We start from the raw sequence: 19,872 nt of genomic DNA on the forward strand, positions 1-19,872 counted from the left end.
GATTTATCAGCCTGATCCTTAGAGATAACATTCAGAAACATGAACTGTTAGTTCATCCAGCGTTCTCTCCTTTTCAGATGAGGAGATGCAGGCCTAGAAAGATTAAGTGACTTGTTCACTTCCATTAATTTTTGGTGGATATAGGCCGGGCATGGTGGCGCACGCCTGTAATCCCAGTACTTTGGGAGGCCGAAGTGGGTGGATCACAAGGTCAGGAGTTCAATACCAGCCTGACCAACATAGTGAAACCCTGTCTCTACCAAAAATACAAAAATTTAACTGGATGTGGTAGAGGACGCCTGTAATCCCAGCTACTCGGGAGGCTGAGGCAAGAGAATTGCTTGAACCCAGTAGGTGGAGGTTGTAGTGAGCAGAGATTGCACCACTGCAGTCCGGCCTGGGCAACACAGTGAGACTCCATCTCAAAAAAAAAAAAAAAAGAAAAGAAATTGGTGGATATAGTATTTCCCTAAAGCCCTGGAGAACAGGTGATATATACAGTATTGTATGGTGCTATACTGTCTGATATTGTGTATACAGTTACCTTAACACTCTGTACTTGGGTAGCTTTGATAATGCAGATGTAGAAATTGGTAGTGATGGTGGTAATGAAGATGAGGATGATCATGAAAATCATAAGAGAGCAGCTACCTGACATTTTTTGAGCACTTACTATATGCTGGGCAACATACTTACAGCTATTGGCTGTAACACAATAATTATATTATTGCCCCATTTGACAGATGAAGAAAGTGAATTTAGAGGTTAGACTTGCCCAATGTCACACAGCTGGAAGTAGCAGAGTTAGCATTCTAGCTCATATTTGCCTAATTTCAGACCCTGAGTTCTAAATTATGAGGCTTACCACTAATTATTGGGGAGGGAAAGGATAGTGTTTATGAAGCTGAGAAGGAACGTTCCTGAGTGGCACCAGGAATGACCTGGAAGAGTGAAAAGCCCTCAGAGGGATTGGACCATCCAGTACTCATAGGGGATTATGTAGATCGGGTGAAAATTGGACCTGCCTCATCAATCCGCAAGAGAAAGTGCAGGGTGGAGAAGAAACCTCAAGGAAGGGGGTTGAGCTTTGAAAGGAGAGGTTGGCTACAGGTGCTGGAGGGGCTGATGGAATGTAGATGGGGCAGAGGTTGAGATCCTGGCCCTCCCATGTCACACACCTCAAATTGAGGCCACATGGCTGTCAGCGAAAACAGACCCAGGTGCTGATTTCAATAAAAGGTGGGACTAGGACGCAAGGGTAGGGAGGGCAGAGAACGGCTAAGGTCTGAACAGCTCTGCAAACTAGGTACATGGCTCCCGGGATTATCACACACATTTTTCACATGGGAAGACAGAATTTTCGAGACGTTAAGTGACTGTTCTAAATCATTCAGCTGAGGCTTTCAGTCCCCATATTTGGAATATTTGGTGTAGAATTATACAGGCTTGGCTACGGAAGGCATGACTCGGGCAGAGAGAACTAGAGGAGCCAGGAAGAGGGCAGAATAGGCACAGCCTCTAAACCAGCAACCATGCTCACAGCAGCCCAGAAGCCCAGGGGAGAACGTGTGTGTTCAAGGTGGTTGCATGTTCATGATTATAATTACACTAACACCTGGTAACAGAGAGGTTACCTCGTGGTTATGAGCCTAGGCTCTGCAGCCAGCCTGCCTCAAGTCCTACCTCTGCATCTTCTTGCTGTGTATCTTCTATCAGATTGTTTTCCCCCTCTGGGCCTCAGTTGCCTCTTGTGCAAAATTGGAATAATAATTATATCTCATAGAATGTTGTAAGAGTTTAATAAGCATGTAGAGCAGGAGTCAGAAACCTTTTCTATTAAGGACTCAATAGTAAAATTTTTGGCATTTATGGCCCTATAGTGTCTGTCATGACTACTTAACTCTGCCATAAGTTGGTAGAAAATTCAGGCATTTAAAAAATCTGTTTGCCATAGGAAATTTGCAAAAGCCCACAGCAGGCAAATATCTCTTGATTTATAAATGAAATTGTATAAAATAGTAGCCATAGAAAGTAGAGTTCTGATTCCAAATTATCAACACAGTCGTGCAGGAAACAGGCAACTTTTTAAAAAATACAAGGTTTTAGTCTGTGTAAAGGTGATTATAAGAGGTATGTTCCTTCTACAGGTCTGCTTAGCTTTCTCCTAAACACTGCTTTTGATTTATCCAGCTCATCTTTTTTTTAATAGAAAATATAATTTGGCAGCCAGGCTCAGTGGCTCACACCTGTAGTCCCAGCACTTTGGGAGGCCGAGGCAGGCGGATCACAAGGTCAGAAGATTGAGACCATCTTGACGAACACAGTGAAACTCCGACCCTACTAAAAAAAAAAAAAACAAAAAAAAAAAACAAAAAGTAGCCAGGCATGGTGGCGGGCGCCTGTATTCCCAGCTACTCTGGAGGCTGAGGCAAGAGAATGGCATGAACCTGGGAGGCGGAGCTTGCAGTGAGCAGAGATCCTACCACAGCACTCCAGCCTGGGTGACAGAGCTGGAATCTCAATAAAAAAAAAAAAAAAAAAAAAAGGAAAGAAAGAAAATATAATTTGGCAAGTTGCAGCCCGTGGTTAAATAAGTACCACCAGAAAGTCTGAAAATGTATTTTCCATTTATAGAAAAAAAGGGTTACACTGACTTAGAAATGTTTTATGTTGACAGTATCACTTAAAGGAGATATACCTCATTCTTAATGTGAGAAGTAATTGAGAAGTGTATCTTGGAATCATTTCTAGTAAAGAATTCTCTTGCCCTTTCCCCAAATTAAAAAGAGGAAGAAAACCAAATGAAGTACAAAAGCCTTAAATTTCAGTGAATATACAGCTGTGCTATCTATTCAGGCTTTGATGGTGGGATGGGTGGGCCCCATATGAATCCATTGTACCCCAAATTATGTAAGCTTCAGAAGCAGTTGCACTACATGAAGTCCAGAAAATGTAGATGGCGTGCATTTAACGGGGCTGACCTTGGTAAATATAGAGTTGTGGACGGGAGAATGGTTTTGTGATACAACTTCACCAAAAGCAAAGTGAGGTCTGAGTAATGATATACTTTGTATGTAGTTTACAGGGAATGGAGACTTTTTTGTTTTATTCTTTTAAAGGGACTCTGGAAACCACATCTAATTCCAATCTAATGAAACACTTCCTAATGCCAGGGATTTCTCAGGTCAGTTTCCTAAGAGAGGCATCTCATGCCTGTCTTGTACTGGATGTCCTATGTACAAAACACTGACCCTGGTGATGTTCATGGTATTCTCGTGCCTCTTTTTTATCTGTTGGACATTAATATATCAAGGGTCAGTTAGCTCCCACTGTGTGCAGTAGAGAGAGGTAGGGAGAGAATACTGAGATGTCAGTTCATACATCTCTGTACATGTGAGTGTAATGGGGATTTAGGCTTTTCTATTCTGTTTTAGAAACTGAAAATCAAATCAGATCAAAAGATGGTTTTTGACCAGAATTTATAAATTTCCTAGTGAGTGTTGGCACTGAAATTTAAGGAGCAGTTGTATCTTCTTGAAATTCAGGAAGCTTACATGAATTCCTAATGAAAAACAAATAGCTTTTCCAGCAAAAAAAAAAAAAAAAGTGGGGGCGGGGTTTCTCTGTGATGTTAATTGTACCAAGTTCTGATTATGTGTTTCAAATCACAGTAAAATTCGAGGAAAGAGGATTTTTTTTAAGTTTGCTTGTCTGGGAATTGAGACGTGGGAGTTCAGGAGTTCTGGCCCAAACACGTGCTTCTGAAAATGGGGTAGACAAGTGCACAAGCATCTGCATGTGAGGATCCGCATGCGAAGATGCACGTGAAGACCACAGCTTCCTTTCCTGTCCTCTCCATGTGAGTGCATCATTCTTCAACAGTAGTTCAGTTCAGCCTTTCTTAGATAATAGCCTTGCAAGTGAATGGACAAGCAAAGGCAGTTGCTGAGTAATAAAGCTTCCGTGCTTACGCATCCAAATGTTTAGGATACACCTGAGATGTCTCTCTTACTGAATAGAAACAACATCCCTGGAAGCTCTAGACCTCTGAGGCACCCCAGCTTTCCCCGGTGAGTACATTAACCTTTTCCCTTCTTGACATGCTGTGGAATCAGCTGGAATGCTCATTTCATTGTAGCCACTGGACAAAAATGCAGCTTGCCCTGGTCACAACAGTAATGACGGTTAAAGTACGGGAGTTTGTCTAAGAGGGGGTGAACCCTAATGGTTGAAAGGTTGATAGCTTTCTGAATGTTTGCCACCTCTTCTTAAAAGCAGCTTCACCAGAGCAGTTTGGCAAAGGTAAAAACAAAACAGTTATACTGCTTGCAGCTCTAGGATTTTAAATCACAAACTGTATATTCAACCATCCAGTAGACCAATGAGAAGTAAAGAATCCTAGCTGAAGGTGAGAAAGTCTTGTGTGTAAAGTTTATTGCCCTGATCTCTTTATGTGGTTATGTTCTGCTAATAGGCAAATTCACTTAATTTTTACATGGTTTCCCCGGATGAGCTGTTTACATAGTTGCTTGTTCTTCTCTCCCCTTCCCTCGTCTTCCCTGCTTCTCTGACCAACACCATCTAGACCTAGTGAATAGACTTTAGTGTACAAATGTGCCAAACTCATTTCATGCGCACGAGCTGTGACTCATTGTCAGTCACCTGGAGCCTAGGGGGCTTTCTGCATTAGGAAACCTTTTACTCCTAATAATGCTGTTTTCTGGATCACGAGTAACGCTCAGCCATGGCTGTGCTAAATACAGAAATATCTGTGTTCTAAAATCTCCATCTCCACAAAATTAATCTGATGCTGATGCAAAGGGATCCATCTGCCGAACATTTCCCAAGAATATGGGAGAAGGGGCAGACACAATTGAGTATGCAAAGGTGCATTTAAACATTTTAACCCCTTTGAATGATGAGTAGGTTGAATATTTCTCAATGGAGCAAAATGTGTCTGGCACGCCATTGAGCAGGCATATTTAAATGATTTCCCCGTTCTTCCACCACATAAACAGTGGTGCAAATTTTCTTATGGAAGGTCTTGTTTCTCCATCTGTATATTGCGCTCCAGAGCTTTTGCTCCCAAACATACCCTTGTATTGTTGGGGGATGGGAGCACTCAGCCTCGAGGTTGAATTCTGTCCCTTATTCCACTCACCCTCTCTTTCCTGGCCTGTTTCTTCATCGGTCAAATGGGGACAGTAGTAATGGTAAGTCATAAGATGCTTGTAACTTGGCAGATTTGTGAAAATTGTCCAGCATAGCTTTTGGCACATAAAAGGAGCTCTTCCAAAATGTTTTTTTTCTTTTGAGGGTTTCCAGGAAAAAGATTTTGAGGAAAAAGGTTTCAGGTCTTATTGGATTAAAGTCATGTTCATACCTACAGATTGTTGGTTCTCTCGAGAGCAGGCACTGTCTGATGCAGACTCTGGGAGATGTCCCCTGCAGAAACCTAAGTTTTAACATAACCCATGCTAATTACATCATGTCAGTGACAGTGGGCATGGCAGAGCTGCTCCCGCCCCTGACAGAAAATAGTGTATGTGATTTGTAAATGAACTGTGTGCTCACGTGTTCTCTGGGAATGTAAATATTGACTCTAAGGAAGAACTAAGATAATTTTGTGGTGAGATAGTTTCTAGTTGTTTAGGCTTTCATTTTGCTTTGTTTTAATTGCATACACATTGAAACTATATTCCAGCCTTGGCCAAACTTCAGTCATTCAGATACCACCATCTACCCTTCTGTTATCCATGTTGTTATTTAATATTTTTATTTAAATCCCCTCTTTTAAAATGTAAACTTATTTTCAAAGCAAACCGTCTCTTTCTTACATAAATAGGAAACAAGTATCACATGCAGTAACTAGAAGGTGGCCTTGATGTGCAGTGAAAAACAACATCTTCAGATCAACTGAAGGCTCCAAGGCCTGAAACTCATGTGCAAGAGAGTGACTAGCAAGTGTGTGAGAGGCGTTTAAGACAGTTTCACACCAAACAGAGAGGTTCTCCTTAATATAGACTCCTGAGACAAGTTCGGAAGGTTTTCTTGTTTGGATTCTTGTGTCAACATATTTTGTAGATTAGACCTCATTGAATGTCATAATCTCATCTTTTATTGATATCATTGTCATTGAGGGGTTTTGTCATCCCTTTCCATAAAATGGCACTGGAGACAAAAGAAAATAAAATTCTACACATTGTTGGGCCAAACTGTGAAACTGTATTTAAAACAGAACAAAACCCACAGTTTTGAGTAACTCTTTCTCAATTAAGCCTTCAGGTTGAGAACAACATTGTCAACGGGGCATAATATTAATTCCAAACCCACTGAAAGGCATCAGGCAGAGAAAGGTTGTGACAACCCCCGCCATCCCACTAATTGCGGTTAATTGTGTCTGCCTGGGTGTTCCAGTTGCTTGGTGTGCCTGGCATCTTATTGAGGATAGGAACTGTGTCTCAACACTACTATAGCATTTCTCGTGAATTCTTAGCCTAGTAAGATACATGTGGTCAATTCCATCAATAGTTCTTGGGTAAACTTGAAGCCTCCCGCAGCTTGCCAAGCAGAGCAGATGCATGTCCTTGGAAGCACTTGTGATCCCCTTTGCTTAGGCTGTCAAACAGTGCAGCTCTGGGCTGTTCCTGGCTTGTAGGGTTAATGTCGAAACTCATAGGCTTAAGAGAGTCCATGATTAAGAGGCTATTGTAAAGCTTACACAGCATATTTAGTTAATTACAGTTCTTCGTTTACCCTCTCCTGCCATTTGCATTTGCAAGGAATTGAGAGAGCCTGCTGTGTTTGTCTTGGAATGGATTCTCCAAAGGCTTAGAGACCTACTTTTCCCTTTCCTTATCAGGTCCTCTGGGTCTGAGCCCCGACCCAGGGAGCGGGACTGAACAGGAAAAAGGAGGAGAAAGGAGAGTTTGCTCATTCACATTTCTGTGTCTGGGTGGCTGGGTCTCTTGCTGCAAAAAGGCCAGTGAAGGATGAATCATCTAGCTTGTCTACTTTTGCATATATATATATGTTTTGTTGGAGTGGATACCATAACATGAGAGTATACCATAATTTGTTCTGGGAAGAGTTGTTAATGATAAAGAAAATTTAGTTTTCCAAACAATATTTTTGAAACTTGTAGTGATGCTTATACCTTAGAAGAAACTTATCACACTGTACAAAAATTAGGACATTTAAGATTGATATTTAGTACTTTGTTTTTTAAATTCTCTCCCTGCTGACTTTCCAGATATGCTCCTGGAGAATTTTTTTTTTTTTTTTTTTTTTTCCCCACATACCCAGCAGCTTTCCCTCCATGGTATAGAGCTAGCCAAAGATTTTATTTGCATTACATAAACATAACTGGTTATACTACAGAGGGCTATTTTTGGCAACAGGATTTCTGTATTTGATTTTTTCAGTCCTAAAGAAAAAAACATGTATTAAAGATATAAACTTTTTTAATGTAAAAATTATGCATTTTCGTTTTATAGAAAATATAGAAAAATATGTGACAAAGTGAAATTCTACACCCCAAAGCTAATCACTTAATATTTTGGTGTGTTTTTTTCTTTTTATGCGTAGAAAAAAATTGAGGTCATACCATTTAACTCTTGAGTTTTTGTATTTTTGCTTCTTGCTCTTGTCTGCAAGACATAAGTTGAAGTAAATGGTATTTAATGTTCTAAAATTACTAATTACAGAGTTAAGTGATTTTAAATGATGTTTTAAAATTTTATTAAATTGCATACCCTTTGAATCATAACAACATAGTCTCCCATATCTTTAAATATTTTTCAGAATTTAATGTTAGTCATAAGACATAAGATACAGCCTTTAAATAGTGAATGGCAGAATGGCAGAAAATTGTCCATGAGATTAATTGGTTAAAAGTGCTGAGATAAATTCCAGCTTTGTAATTACTTTTCTGTTATTTACGGCCATTAGTTTGATTACATAGTTTGTAATATGAGGCCTTGGATTTAAAGTGTATCATTGTTAACCTAAAATGGGAATAAAGAATAACCACATGCTCAATTCTATTGCCACATAAGAATGAAGAATTCATATCGTAAGATGAGAAATAGTCACAGAAATCCAACTTAAAAACTAGTGATCAGGTTCCAAGCGAAGATATTTCAGATTTTATTAACTTGAAGCAGCTGTTGTCTCTAATATGACACACCCCTCAGAAATGGAATAGGTCTTATGAAGAATACTTGTGTTTTTTTCTTTTTAAAAGCAGCTGGCTTCCCATCATTGAGCTGTTTTTGAGTTCAGGAACTCCAGCTCTTGGCCTTTTCCTTGTGAGAGGGAAGGCTGAGGCCCTAGAGACTTTTCCTGGTGCAGCTGCTGGAAGGACAGGGTGAAAGAGGAGAGAGCCTTTGACCAAGTTCTGTGCAGGGTCTGGGCACAGTGGTGAGGGCATTGGGAAAGAAGGATGGATAAACCCTCCCTGCATCTATGAGCACCAGCCTTGCTGCTGGGCATCTCATTGTCGTCGACTCTCAGTAATAGGAGAGACAGGACAGGAGACAGTCCCAGGGGCACGTGGGAGGGGCTGGAAAGAGGAAGACAGGCAGATTCCAAGGGGCAGCTGCCAGGAGGGAAGGCTGCTTCTCAGTCAGGTTCCGGGTTCCACCGTGGAATTCCAGGAGGAGTACTCTAATCGCAGTCTCCAGCATTCTTGAAAGAGACAAGTGGGGAAGACCCTTGGGCTGGAATGTACTGGAGTTCCTGGCTCGCTGCGGTTGACTTGCTGCCTGACCTCTGGTGTTCTTCAAAGAGTTGCTCAGATGTCATTCTTCAGGGCTAACTTTGATTCCTGGCATGAAGTCATCTCCATGCACTGGGTGGTTGTCCCTACCACAGTTTCTAGTTATGTATTAGCATGATTATTTGAGTAATATTTTCCTCCCCGTATTTTATCCAACATTCTATCCCCAGCACCAGGCCCCATACCTGGCATCCTGAAGTCCACTGTAAAAATTCATCAAAGGAAAAGATGACCTTTTGAAGGTCATTTTACCTCTCTTTGCTTTATTTAGCTTTCTGAAATCTTTTGAAAAAAATATATATGAAAATTTTGGGAGCTCTTTTTTGGGTGAGGTAGCATTATATTTTCCAACAGGAAAAGGACAAATTACTATTTGTATTATATATTTATTATATTTCAATATAATTATTATAAAATAATTTGCTGTTTTATATGACTTTTGTATCCTTAGTTTCTGAAACCATTTTTGGAAAAAAAATCTTAACTTTCTATTTAAATATTTTTCTCAAATGAAAAACTTTCATAGATTATGATTATTACTTATTAAATATGAGATTTTCTTCATGTTTAAGCCACTAGAAGAATTTCAAAGAGGAAAGAGTGTGTTGGCAATTATTATGTTCATTTTAAAGATGAGGATATTAAAAGTTAAGAGGATTTCTCAGCCAGTGGTGAATTAAGGAAAGAAAATTGGGAGGTAGGGAGCATTTCTAGGAATGTTCTCTTATGAATCCTTAAGCATATTTTGTAATTACTGCCTTTTCTGAATCACCCTCTTCAGTGATTAACACAGTACTCTGCATGTGTTAAGTACTGGAGTTACAACTGAATTTATGTATGTAAGAACAATAAGGATGTGAAAGGAAGATGTATATCCAGCTATAGATAGTCTTGTGTTTAAGCCTATTCTTTTTATTTTTCTACAGTTTAGATAGCTGCTTTCAATTCAGAAATAGAAAACCAAGGTTACCATTGACTTTCCTTTCACCTCTCCAAAGTTCCAATCCTGAACTTCGATCTTTTCCTAGAGCTTTCTCTTCTTCTGCTGTTAAATTCACTGGGTATATATTCTGTCAGTGTTACCTCCCCAAAGTACAGGATTTGGTACACATGCTGTTGGTTGAGACTCAAGCAATGTGGAATTGGAGGTCATCATACTGGAGCAAGCCTGAAGACAACCCTTGTTTTCCATAAGGAAAGGGTATACCAAAGAGAATAATGCTTTTAACAAAATGTCAGTGGGAAAGTTTTAATTACTTTAGAGAGTTGGATTCTTTCTAAACATCCTGGGCTGTAGGAATCTCTGCAAATTAGGATTCTCCCTACAGGTTTGTGGATTCAGAGTTTGGCTCTGCATTTCAATAATCATTGCAGCTGTTTTGTTCTGTTGTTTTACTTTGAGAACAAAGGTGTTTCTTCTGAGAGCTTCCCCAGGGCCTCACACTCAAATTTTCTTCCTCGTCCCAAGTGACATGGCAAGTTTTAGTAACTAGTGCTTGTTCTAGGGAAACAAAGTTATGGCTCCAAAATGTTCCTTAAAAATGTCAGTGATTATAGTATAATCATCCTCTCTGAAAGAAAAAAAAAAAAAACAATTACTGGCTCTGATTCAAAAAATAACAACACTTTGGCTATAAATCCCCTAATTGCCTCTGAAAAGCAAAAACAGACATGTTTAATTTTTCTCTCCCCCCTGCAACTTATCTGCTTTGTCTGGTGATTAAAATAGGCGACAGCCAGTCAGGCCTGTTGGAATCTGGTCCCTTCCCTGCCACTGAGGCCTTGAGCTCAGACCTCATCATGTGGAAAAATGTAAGAAAAATCTCATTGTTATCAGACATGCTCTCCAAAAGTCACCTAGAACAGAATTGTTCTGGTTCACCCATTTGGCATGATGTAAAAGCAACACGTTTTAAGAATCTGGTAGTTTGATCATCATGGACACCTATCCTTCCTGGAACTTCTTGTAACTCATTCTACCGATAAATTACCAAGACACGGAGAATGTGTGAAAGAGCATAGTCACTGCCCGTGAGTGTGGAGGAAAATTCTGGAATTTGGCTCTTATCTTTATGTCTTGGAGGCCTTTCTAAGTTGGGATATAGAAGTCTCTACCTCAGTTTTGAAAACTGCAGTGTGACAATCCATGGTATATTTATTTCCTTAGCCGTTCCCTTTGAACATACATTATGGTTTGTTTCTCATTTTTCACTGTTGCAAACAATGCTGTGCACCACACTTCTGTGAAGAGTGACGATGATGATGATGACGATGACAACAGCAGCAAGCGAACACTGACAGAGCACTTATCTGTGCCTGGCCTTGTTCTCATCTTGGGGGGTGGTGTGTGTGTGTGTCCTCTCTCAACAATCCTGTGAGATAGATATTCTTATATACCTTCTTATTCTCATTTTATATTTGAGTAAAATGAGGTGCAGAGAAGTTTTGTGACTTGGCCAGCGTCACAGCTAGTAAGCTGCATAGCTGGATTTGAATCCGGGTGGAACCTCGTGGGTATATTTAAGACTGTAAAAATACACGTTCCCCTTCACCAGGCCTTTCTTCTGACCTAAGTGGTGGCCATTCTCCACATCAGTCCTTGGCCCTCTGTTCTCCATGTAAGGCTGTATATAACCTTCACTCAGCAGCTCTGTGCTGGTCATGACCAGATGTCCAGATCTCATGGGCCTCTGCTTTGCACCTCCAGCTGCCAGTGAGATAGTTGTATATCGTTGTCAGTTTCTTCCTTCCAGCCCCATTCTTTCTCATTCTTGTTTTCATGAGTCCTTGTGCCTTCTGTGGCTCTGGCCAGCATGAACTTCCTGGTCATATGTTTGCCATGCGTGTTGCAACATCTCCTGTCACCCTGTCCATGCCTTCCTCACCTATCCAAATGCTGCCACTACTTTGCCAGAGCTCAAGATAAGCTACTCCCTGCCACCTTGGCCCACTCCTCCAGCCTGTATTGCTGTTTCTGCCTGCATGTTCTGAAATCACACTGCAGAATTCTTAAGGATATAAACTGTGACATTAGAGGGCTTGAGTTCAAATACTGGGTCTGGGCTACTTTGCTTTGCTGACCTTTAGTTTCCTTGTCTCTGAAATGAGGATGATAGTTCCTTTTTTTTTTTTTTTTTTTTGAGATGGAGTCTTGCTCTGTCACGCCCAGGCTGGAGACCAGCGGTGTGATCTCAACTCACTGCAACCTCTGCCTCCCAGGTTCAAGCGATTCTCCTGCCTCAGCCTCCTGAGTAGCTGGAATTACAGGCATGCGCCACCATGCCCAGCTAATTTTTTGTATTTTTTAGTAGAGATAGGGTTTCACCATATTAGTTAAGCTGGTCTCGAACTCCATACCTCGGGTGATCCGCCTGCCTCGGCCTCCCAAAGTGCTGGGATTACAGGCGTGAGCCACCACATCTGGCCCATAATAGTTCTTACCTCAGAGTCAGGAGGAATAAATGAGATCGTTGTGTCAACCATGTTAATTATCAGAAGCATAAGCACTATTCTTAACTTGGTGCATGACCTTCCCATGTTGGTGCATTTTTATAGGCTATTTCTGGAGTAAAGACATGTCCGCTTACTTTGAGTCAAATATGAAATGTTTTACATTTTCAAAACACTTTCCCTTCCTTGTAGTCTCTACCTTAACCTTTAATTATTCTATTTTGTATATTGGCTTTGCCTCTTTAAATTATTCGGACTCGGGTCACCTGATACTCCTCTCCTCACCCGGGAATCAAGCCACCATGGTGAGCACCTAGTAGGTTGTGTTATTGTTGTGTGATGATCCTTGGTGAGTCTCAAGGAGGCTGAAGCTGCATGATGAGTCATCACACTGAGCAACTGTGCTTGGTAGGACTATGTTGTTTATACTCTAATAGAAACATTTACCTTCCTTCTGAAGATCTGTTTTCCAAACACCTATCTGAGTATCTTCAAATGCTAAACAGTATTTATGAATCATACTTCTTCCAAGGACTAGCACCTATTCTCCTTGGGCAAATAATCCATAAGCAGACATCTAGATAGGTCCAATTAGAATTCACTAACATGGTGATGCCTTGTCAGTAATGTTTTAATCATGTTTCTCTTACGTGCTCCAGAATCGCATTAAGAGTGACTGTTCTTTTGAAAGCTACTGTGGACACACACTCACATGCACAAAAACCTCATACACACCATAAATATATGTTCTTTGTATTTTGTATTTCTTCCAGAGAAGAAAACACCCTAATTTTACAGGGTCATGAGGAATGCATGAGATAATTATGTAAACTCCTCAGTGAATCTGCTACTTAGTCCAGTTATTATCCAATTAAAGTTAATCATGAAGGCACTTCATGAAGGGGGAAAGTTTTGAGTGGTGAGAAAGTTCCTAGGGTAGACGAAGTATAATAGTGATTATGTATATAATGCTATTTCCCAGGGACTGTTCTAAGGTATATAGGTACACACACACACGCACGCACACCTACCTTTAATTCCCACATGAAACCTAAGAGTCAACATTTAGGTGGGGAAACTGAGGTCCTGAGATGAGTGGGAGGATAGAAGAAGAGGACTTGAGAAGGAGAAAAGGAATGTGCCCCAGGTGATTGGAGTGTTTCCCTGTGTGGTGCTGACCCTAAACTCAGGACTATCCACAAGGAAGAAGAGGCAGTGAAGGGGGATGGAAGGTCATAGGCATCAGTCACTTGGACAGGCATCGGTATTTCAGCTCAGCCACTGCCTAGCAGTGTGGCATTGAGAATTACTGACCTTCTCCAGGCCTCAGGCTTTTCACAGGTACAACAGTGGAAAGATAATGGCCTTTGTGTTGCTATGAAAAATAAATAAAATCACAGGCAGGTATAACCATAGGCTTAGTCTACTGCTTCAAGGAGATGGCATCTCAAAAATATGAACCTTTAGCACGTTCAGGATTTTCTCTGTAGACTTCTAATATTAGAAGTGGGGAAATAATTATATGTTTGTTTTTTTCTTTTTTTTTGAGACAGGGTCTCTGTTGTCCAGGCTGAAGTGCAGTGGTGCAATCACAGCTCGCTGTGGCCTTGACCTCCCTGGCTCAGATGATTCTTCCCCTTAGCCTCCCAAGCAGCTGGGACCACAGACATGTGCCAATGCCACCATGCCCAGTTAATTTTTTTACTTTTTTGTAGAGACGAGGTCTCACTATATGGCCTAGGCCAGTCTCAAACTCCTGGGCTCCAGTGATGTTCCCACCTCAACCTCCCAAAGTGCTGGGATTACAGGTGTGAGTCACCACACCTGGCCTCTATAAGTTTCAAATGATGCCAAAGGAACATTAAACAACGGTAGCTATTACTTTCATTTGACAAAGCTGATGATTTTTTGCTACATTGACTTTTCTTGGTTCCCTCCCTTTTTTCTCTCTATACCGAAGTATTTCAAAGCTCATCCAAGACAGTGTATCATTTTCCCCTACAGACTACAGTATCCACCTCTCAAAAAATACATTTTCTTAATAAGCCACAACAGGAGTGACAAAATTAAATTAAAAATTGGCAATATTACACCTTTAGCCCTGCACATACAGGGATGTTTAGCTGGTTTACTTGTTCCAAGTGATCTTGTTTCACTCAAATTTAAATGAATGACATCACAGTTTTTACAACTTCAAACATAAGATGTTCCCTGAAAGCATCCAGCGATGTTCTGTACTGTTCCATTTTAACTAGTTTTCCTTCTTTTTTTTTTTTTTTTTTTTTTTTTTTGAGACGGAGTCTCGCTCTGTCCCCCAGGCTGGAGTGCAGTAGCGCAATCTCGGCTCACTGCAAGCTCCGCCTCCTGGGTTTACGTCATTCTCCTGCCTCAGCCTCCGGAGTAGCTGGGACTACAGGCGCCCGCCACCTCGCCCGGCTAGTTTTTTTTGTACTTTTTAGTAGAGACGGGATTTCACCATGTTAGCCAGGATGGTCTCGATCTCCTGACCTTGTGATCCGCCCATCTCGGCCTCCCAAAGTGCTGGGATTACAGGCTTGAGCCACCGCGCCCGGCCTTAACTACTTTTCTTTCTAATACTCTCATCATAAACATTTAAAAGAAAAATAACATTCTGCAACATTCTGCTTCTCCAGGGCAGAGACACTTCAGAGTATTGCTGTCCATATGACCCTGTTCCAACAAATCTGCTGTTTCCTGAAACAGCCTGTTTTTGTTTTAGTTTGGTTTTGCTTCTGTTTCAGTTTATTTATCCTTTCCTTACCCAGATCATTGGCACTTCTGTTTCTTTATAATTCACAAACCTGATGTTAGACCGGGACATCTTTGGGTAGAAGCCCCATATACAGGCATGCCTTCATTTTTTAGAAAGCAGCATTGAATCCATAATAGTAAGTTGCTTTGGGGCAACTACTTGCAGTTATTGGCAATGTCTGCTGCTATGAGATTTCGCTTGAAGCTGCACAGAGCAGGTCTGCTTACAACAGTGGTTTTCAATTTTGCCTTTGCAGTCAAATCAGCTGGGGGGCTTTTAAAGTAAAGACTGAGGCCTGGGCCCTGCCTTAGAGATTTCTGGTTTAATTGGTCTAGGGTAAGACCAGGTATTGATTGTTTTTAAAAACAACTCTCCAGGTGATTGTAATGTGCAGCCAGGATTGAGAACCAGGGCCTTAGAGCAGCCATTCTCAAACTTGAACGTGCAGCAGAATCACCTAAAGGTCCTGTTAAAACGCAGGCCACTGGGCCACACCCCAGAATTTCTGGCTCATTAGGTCTGGGGGTTGGGGCGTAGCGGCGAGACTCTGCATTTCTAACCAGTTCCCGGGCGATTCTGCTACTGCTAGTTCTGGGAACCCACTTTGAAAACCACTGGCCTACAGGGATCTTTCCAGTAGCTTTATAAGATTTCATAACAAGAAAAAAGACAGGATTTCCTGTGTGTTTAAGTAAAACAACTGTTTAAGGCACAAATATTAAAATATTATGCTTCCCAGTTCATAGGCAAGTTGGACCATACCCTTTGTTTCGTAAGCCTGCACTAACAGGCAGCCAGGACCCAGAATCTGAAAGGACATGGATAAGAGGCAGGTGAGAAGTTGGTTTTTTAAATAAAAAATGCTACAAGGATCTATAGAATTGTTACTAAGATTCACAAATTACCTATGGATTCTGCAGCTTTACTGAGATACGTAGCTTAAGACGCGATGAATAATTCCCTGGGCAGCATGAAATATGGCACAGAAGTGCGAAGGTGACTCAAACAAACATGATACCTGACCCCCTAAAGAGGGCAGTTTTCCTGTGGATTGTACAGTCTGTGATGAGACATATCAATTTCTCATTTAAATGCACACCCTAAATTTCTTTTTCTCCAATTCTTGGGACTTCCAGTTCATTTCCTTTTCCAAACACTTCTCTCTGTCTTCAAGGGAAAAAGCCATTATGAAATGTTTGGCATCAAAGGATGCCACCTTTGCCAGTTACCAGGAGTGTACTTGCTGCATCATCATCCATTTGTCCTCACCTGATTTTATGGAAGTGTGAACTTGTATAAGCAGCTGTTCTGTGTCCAAAGACTTGAGATTTGGGCTTGTAGGGTTGGACTTTGAACCTAAGCTTTCAGCAGACAGTGCAGCTTGATTCACTCTTTCTTCCTGCCATGCAACTTTTCTCGGGTAAATTGCCCTTTGCTTGCTGATAGGGAAGAAAAGAGCCTATTCTGTCCATCTGACAGACCTCTAATGAATAGTAATCATGAAAATTGAAGTCGTGCACTGCCACTGCATTCACCATTGTTATATTAGCAATTCCTGGACTTCACGAACAGAGCACCCCTTATTCTGCAATTAAATGAAAAATAATGGCATCACTTAGCTATAAGGAAGGAAATGTTCAAGTGCAGCCTCTGTATAATTAAGCTTAACATTATTATCAACAGAAAGTGATTGTAGTTGTGTTCAGAGGCGAGAAGAGATATGCCACCAACCATTTGACCTATCAAAAGAAAATGGCTTTTGTGATGTTTTATGTTCTTCCTAACAGCCAGCCTTGTGCCTTGCATGGAGCAGATGCCATTTTCTGCACCATTTTCTGTCTTTTCCAGCTGTTTTAAAGTTCTTTCTCATCAGTTCTCATGACTGCCTTTGTAACACTTGTCTGTTTTCCATTTTTCCTTATGTCTTCACCAGCATCTGTTGTCCTGCTTTTTGTTTTATCTTTTTCTTTCTTTGGCAACAATCTATTTCCTTGACTCAGACACACTGGCTTTCTGACATATAAAATTAAAACAATCCATTTAATTTTTAACTAAAACAGGTGTTGAGTGATTGACCCTATCAAGTGGCTCCCTGCAGAAACCTCATTTACTCCTAGCTTCTTTATTGCCCCCTCATAATTCATTAGCTTAATAAATGCTTGTGTGAAAAGGCAGAGGCCAAGATTACCAATCTTACAATATGGATGTCTGCCCACTCCCTCTCCAGCCTGCATCCCAGGGAAGTCAATTAGGTTGAGCTCTCCGCAAGACAGTCAAAGCTCCAGGGTGTATGCTACAAAGAGCCTCAAATTAGTGAGTGCTTTAAAGTAGGATCCCTCCTTTGCTTCAGCATACAGAGTGTTCACCTCAGGAAAATGCTGCCTGCATCCTCTTTAGTGGAATCTGGGGAAATAAAATGTCTGTATCTTCTGCTTCATGACTCCCAGCAGCCAGCAAAATATTCAATGTTTTGGAGCTGGTTACAAGAAACTTCCAAATCCTCAAACATCATCAGAGAAAGCCACAGACTGCAAGCGCCTGTCAGATTTGGGTATGTAGTGCCTGCTGTCTCTCTATGTAGCACCTAAGGTTAGCTGGTGGATATCAAAGCCCCATAGAGGAAGGGGTGCAGGTGTGGGAGTGTTGGCCTGCTCTTAATTTCGGTTTAGCATATGTCTGAAGCTTCCCCCGCTTTAACGTTTTCACCAGAGCCCAGACTTATCTCGGCAAGCATTCCCCAGCCTCTTCGTTCTGAAACCCCTGTGTATTATGAAGGAAATGAAATCCATATGTTTCTGATTCATTTACATGTAGCTCATCAAAATGTAGTTTTGTAAGAGCTCTTTGGTGTCCAAGAAGCCTTTGGAGCCTTTTTATAAGACTTTTAACCCTCCCCCACTTCATTCCCCTTAGAACCAGGAAGTTGGGACTTGCCAAGAGTAAATAAAAGCAAGCTTCAGAGTTGACTCTGGCTCTGGCCTGACCCTTCTCTGGTCTGAGTCTGCAGTGGAGTCAGCTTCAACAACAACAGAAAAGACTGTCTTTACTCTTTTTCTGGAGCCATGGAAGTAAGCACTAATCCCACTTACAGCCCACGTGACAGTGAGTTTGGGCTCACAGCATCTCTTGGAGGTAGCCACTTGACTCTATGCAGTTGTTTCCAGCTGAGCCTCTTCCCTCTGTCCTGTGAACAGAGAGCTGATAGAACCAGATGGCCGCACCTGGACCAGAAGCTCGAGAAGGAGCTCCTTGAAGTGGTCCCCCTCATCTACCCGCTTACAGGCCACTGCACTGTATCTCCAAGACTTTCCAGGCCAGATTCTTACCAAGGGACTGCCTATGCATCAGGGACTTGTATCTTCTCACTGGGACCTTGACAGAGGCACCCACAGCTATACCAGGCTTCATGGTGGTATCGTTGGTGCTGCTGGCACTTAATGATACTTTCTTTCGAGTGTTTACTTTTTCTTCTCGAGTGTTTAGCTTTTCTTCATCAGGAAAGGCTTATAAGCTTTAAGGAAAAAATAAAAAAACTACTGCCATGAAGACTCCAGAGCTTTTACTCTGAAAAAACCACAGAAATGAAATGAGTCAACCTATTTCCAGAGTTCGGCTAGGGAGAGATTGTGGGGTATTTTTTCTCCTCTATTCTAGGATGATGAATTATGGAAAGCCATTCAGGAGCTTAGTATTCCTTACTTGGGCTGTTGTCATGAGTGGGGTAAAAGGAATTCTGCCCTCATCTTTGCACATCCTGGCTTGTTTCCCTGATTCAGAGTGGTGGTGTGCCTTTCAGAGGCAGAACCTGGGTGCATGGAAATGCATAGGCATGTAGTGGGGAGAAGAGCTGGACCTGGGAGTTCTCACCTTACCTTCCAGCTGCTGAACTCGGGTGTTTTCCAGTTTTATTTCTTCATGTGGATGCTTACGGTGTAATAAAATCATCCGCTCACTTATAAATTGCATCAACTCCAAGCATGTATCTTCAGAAACATGCTTCATCTTCCAGGATACAGAATTTGGTGGTAATTGCTCAGCTTCAGCGTGAGGACACTGCATTTACATTTTACCATACACATTTTGTGTTATATGTAAATGGGAGAATCATTCTCAGCAGAATTTTTGAAATACTTCAGGGCAACTATAAAATGTTTTAGACAAGTTGGAAAGGAGTCTGCAAATTACATACTGCAAAACCTTGAAATCTGAGCTTCACCTGAAATCCCATGGCAGGGGAAGCCATTACAAAAAACTTGTGTTGAAGCTGTTTCCTCACTGATGAATGGGCATGGCACAAGTGTGCTTGGCTTATTTGGTTACATTTATTTCTCAAAATGAACAAGCCAGCACTTTTATGATCTAAGGATAGACAGCTGTGAGTCCATCCGAAAAGTACCTTCAAGTGGCTTTGAAATTTGCCTTATAGACAGTGATGATCATTTGATGCAGTGTCGTGGTGAGATTGTCTTCATTTTGTGTTGCCTCCAACAGGTCCGTACTCTCCAGTAATATTGGTTTACAGATGATGAAGCACTACACACATCTTCCATTTAATACCCTCACTGGGTCGCCCGTGGTATCATGCCAGGTGGAGAAACAGAAGCTAAACTTCCTCCAGGGAATTTTACCCAGAGTTATTCATTCATTGACTTGCTCATTTATTCAACATATATTGAGTGCCTACCCTGTGCTAGGCCTTATTCTGTATACTGGGGACACAGTATACAGAATAAGACACAGGAGGCCCAAGTCCAAGACACAGGAGGCCCCTGCCCTCAGGCAGCTACTGTTCTTATGGATGGAGCTTATTTGTGTTTTAGCATTCCAGGGGGTGGCAGAGCCGGATGGTGAACCTGGGCCTTTTAGCTTT

At 41.4% G+C, this 19,872-nt stretch overlaps 1 protein-coding gene and 1 long non-coding RNA gene across 4 annotated transcripts in view; one reads left to right on the forward strand and one right to left on the reverse strand.

The window, feature by feature from the left end:
* Positions 1 to 19,872, forward strand: part of PDZRN3 (PDZ domain containing ring finger 3) — a 224,759-nt gene that overhangs the window by 42,909 nt on the left and 161,978 nt on the right. The window contains exon 1 of one of the 3 annotated variants that reach the window (XM_011995375.1): positions 3,843 to 4,070. The exons of the other annotated variants lie outside the window; for them this stretch is intronic. The gene's annotated coding sequence lies outside the window, so the exon portion shown is untranslated. Of the gene's footprint in view, positions 1 to 3,842; positions 4,071 to 19,872 lie in introns of those variants that run through there. 3 annotated transcript variants of the gene reach the window in all.
* The window catches only part of LOC105550450, a 46,923-nt gene that overhangs the window by 3,988 nt on the left and 23,063 nt on the right, over positions 1 to 19,872 (reverse strand). The window lies entirely within an intron of this gene.

Source organism: Mandrillus leucophaeus, unplaced genomic scaffold (genome assembly GCF_000951045.1).
Source record: "Mandrillus leucophaeus isolate KB7577 unplaced genomic scaffold, Mleu.le_1.0 Scaffold485, whole genome shotgun sequence".
NCBI lineage: Eukaryota > Metazoa > Chordata > Mammalia > Primates > Cercopithecidae > Mandrillus > Mandrillus leucophaeus.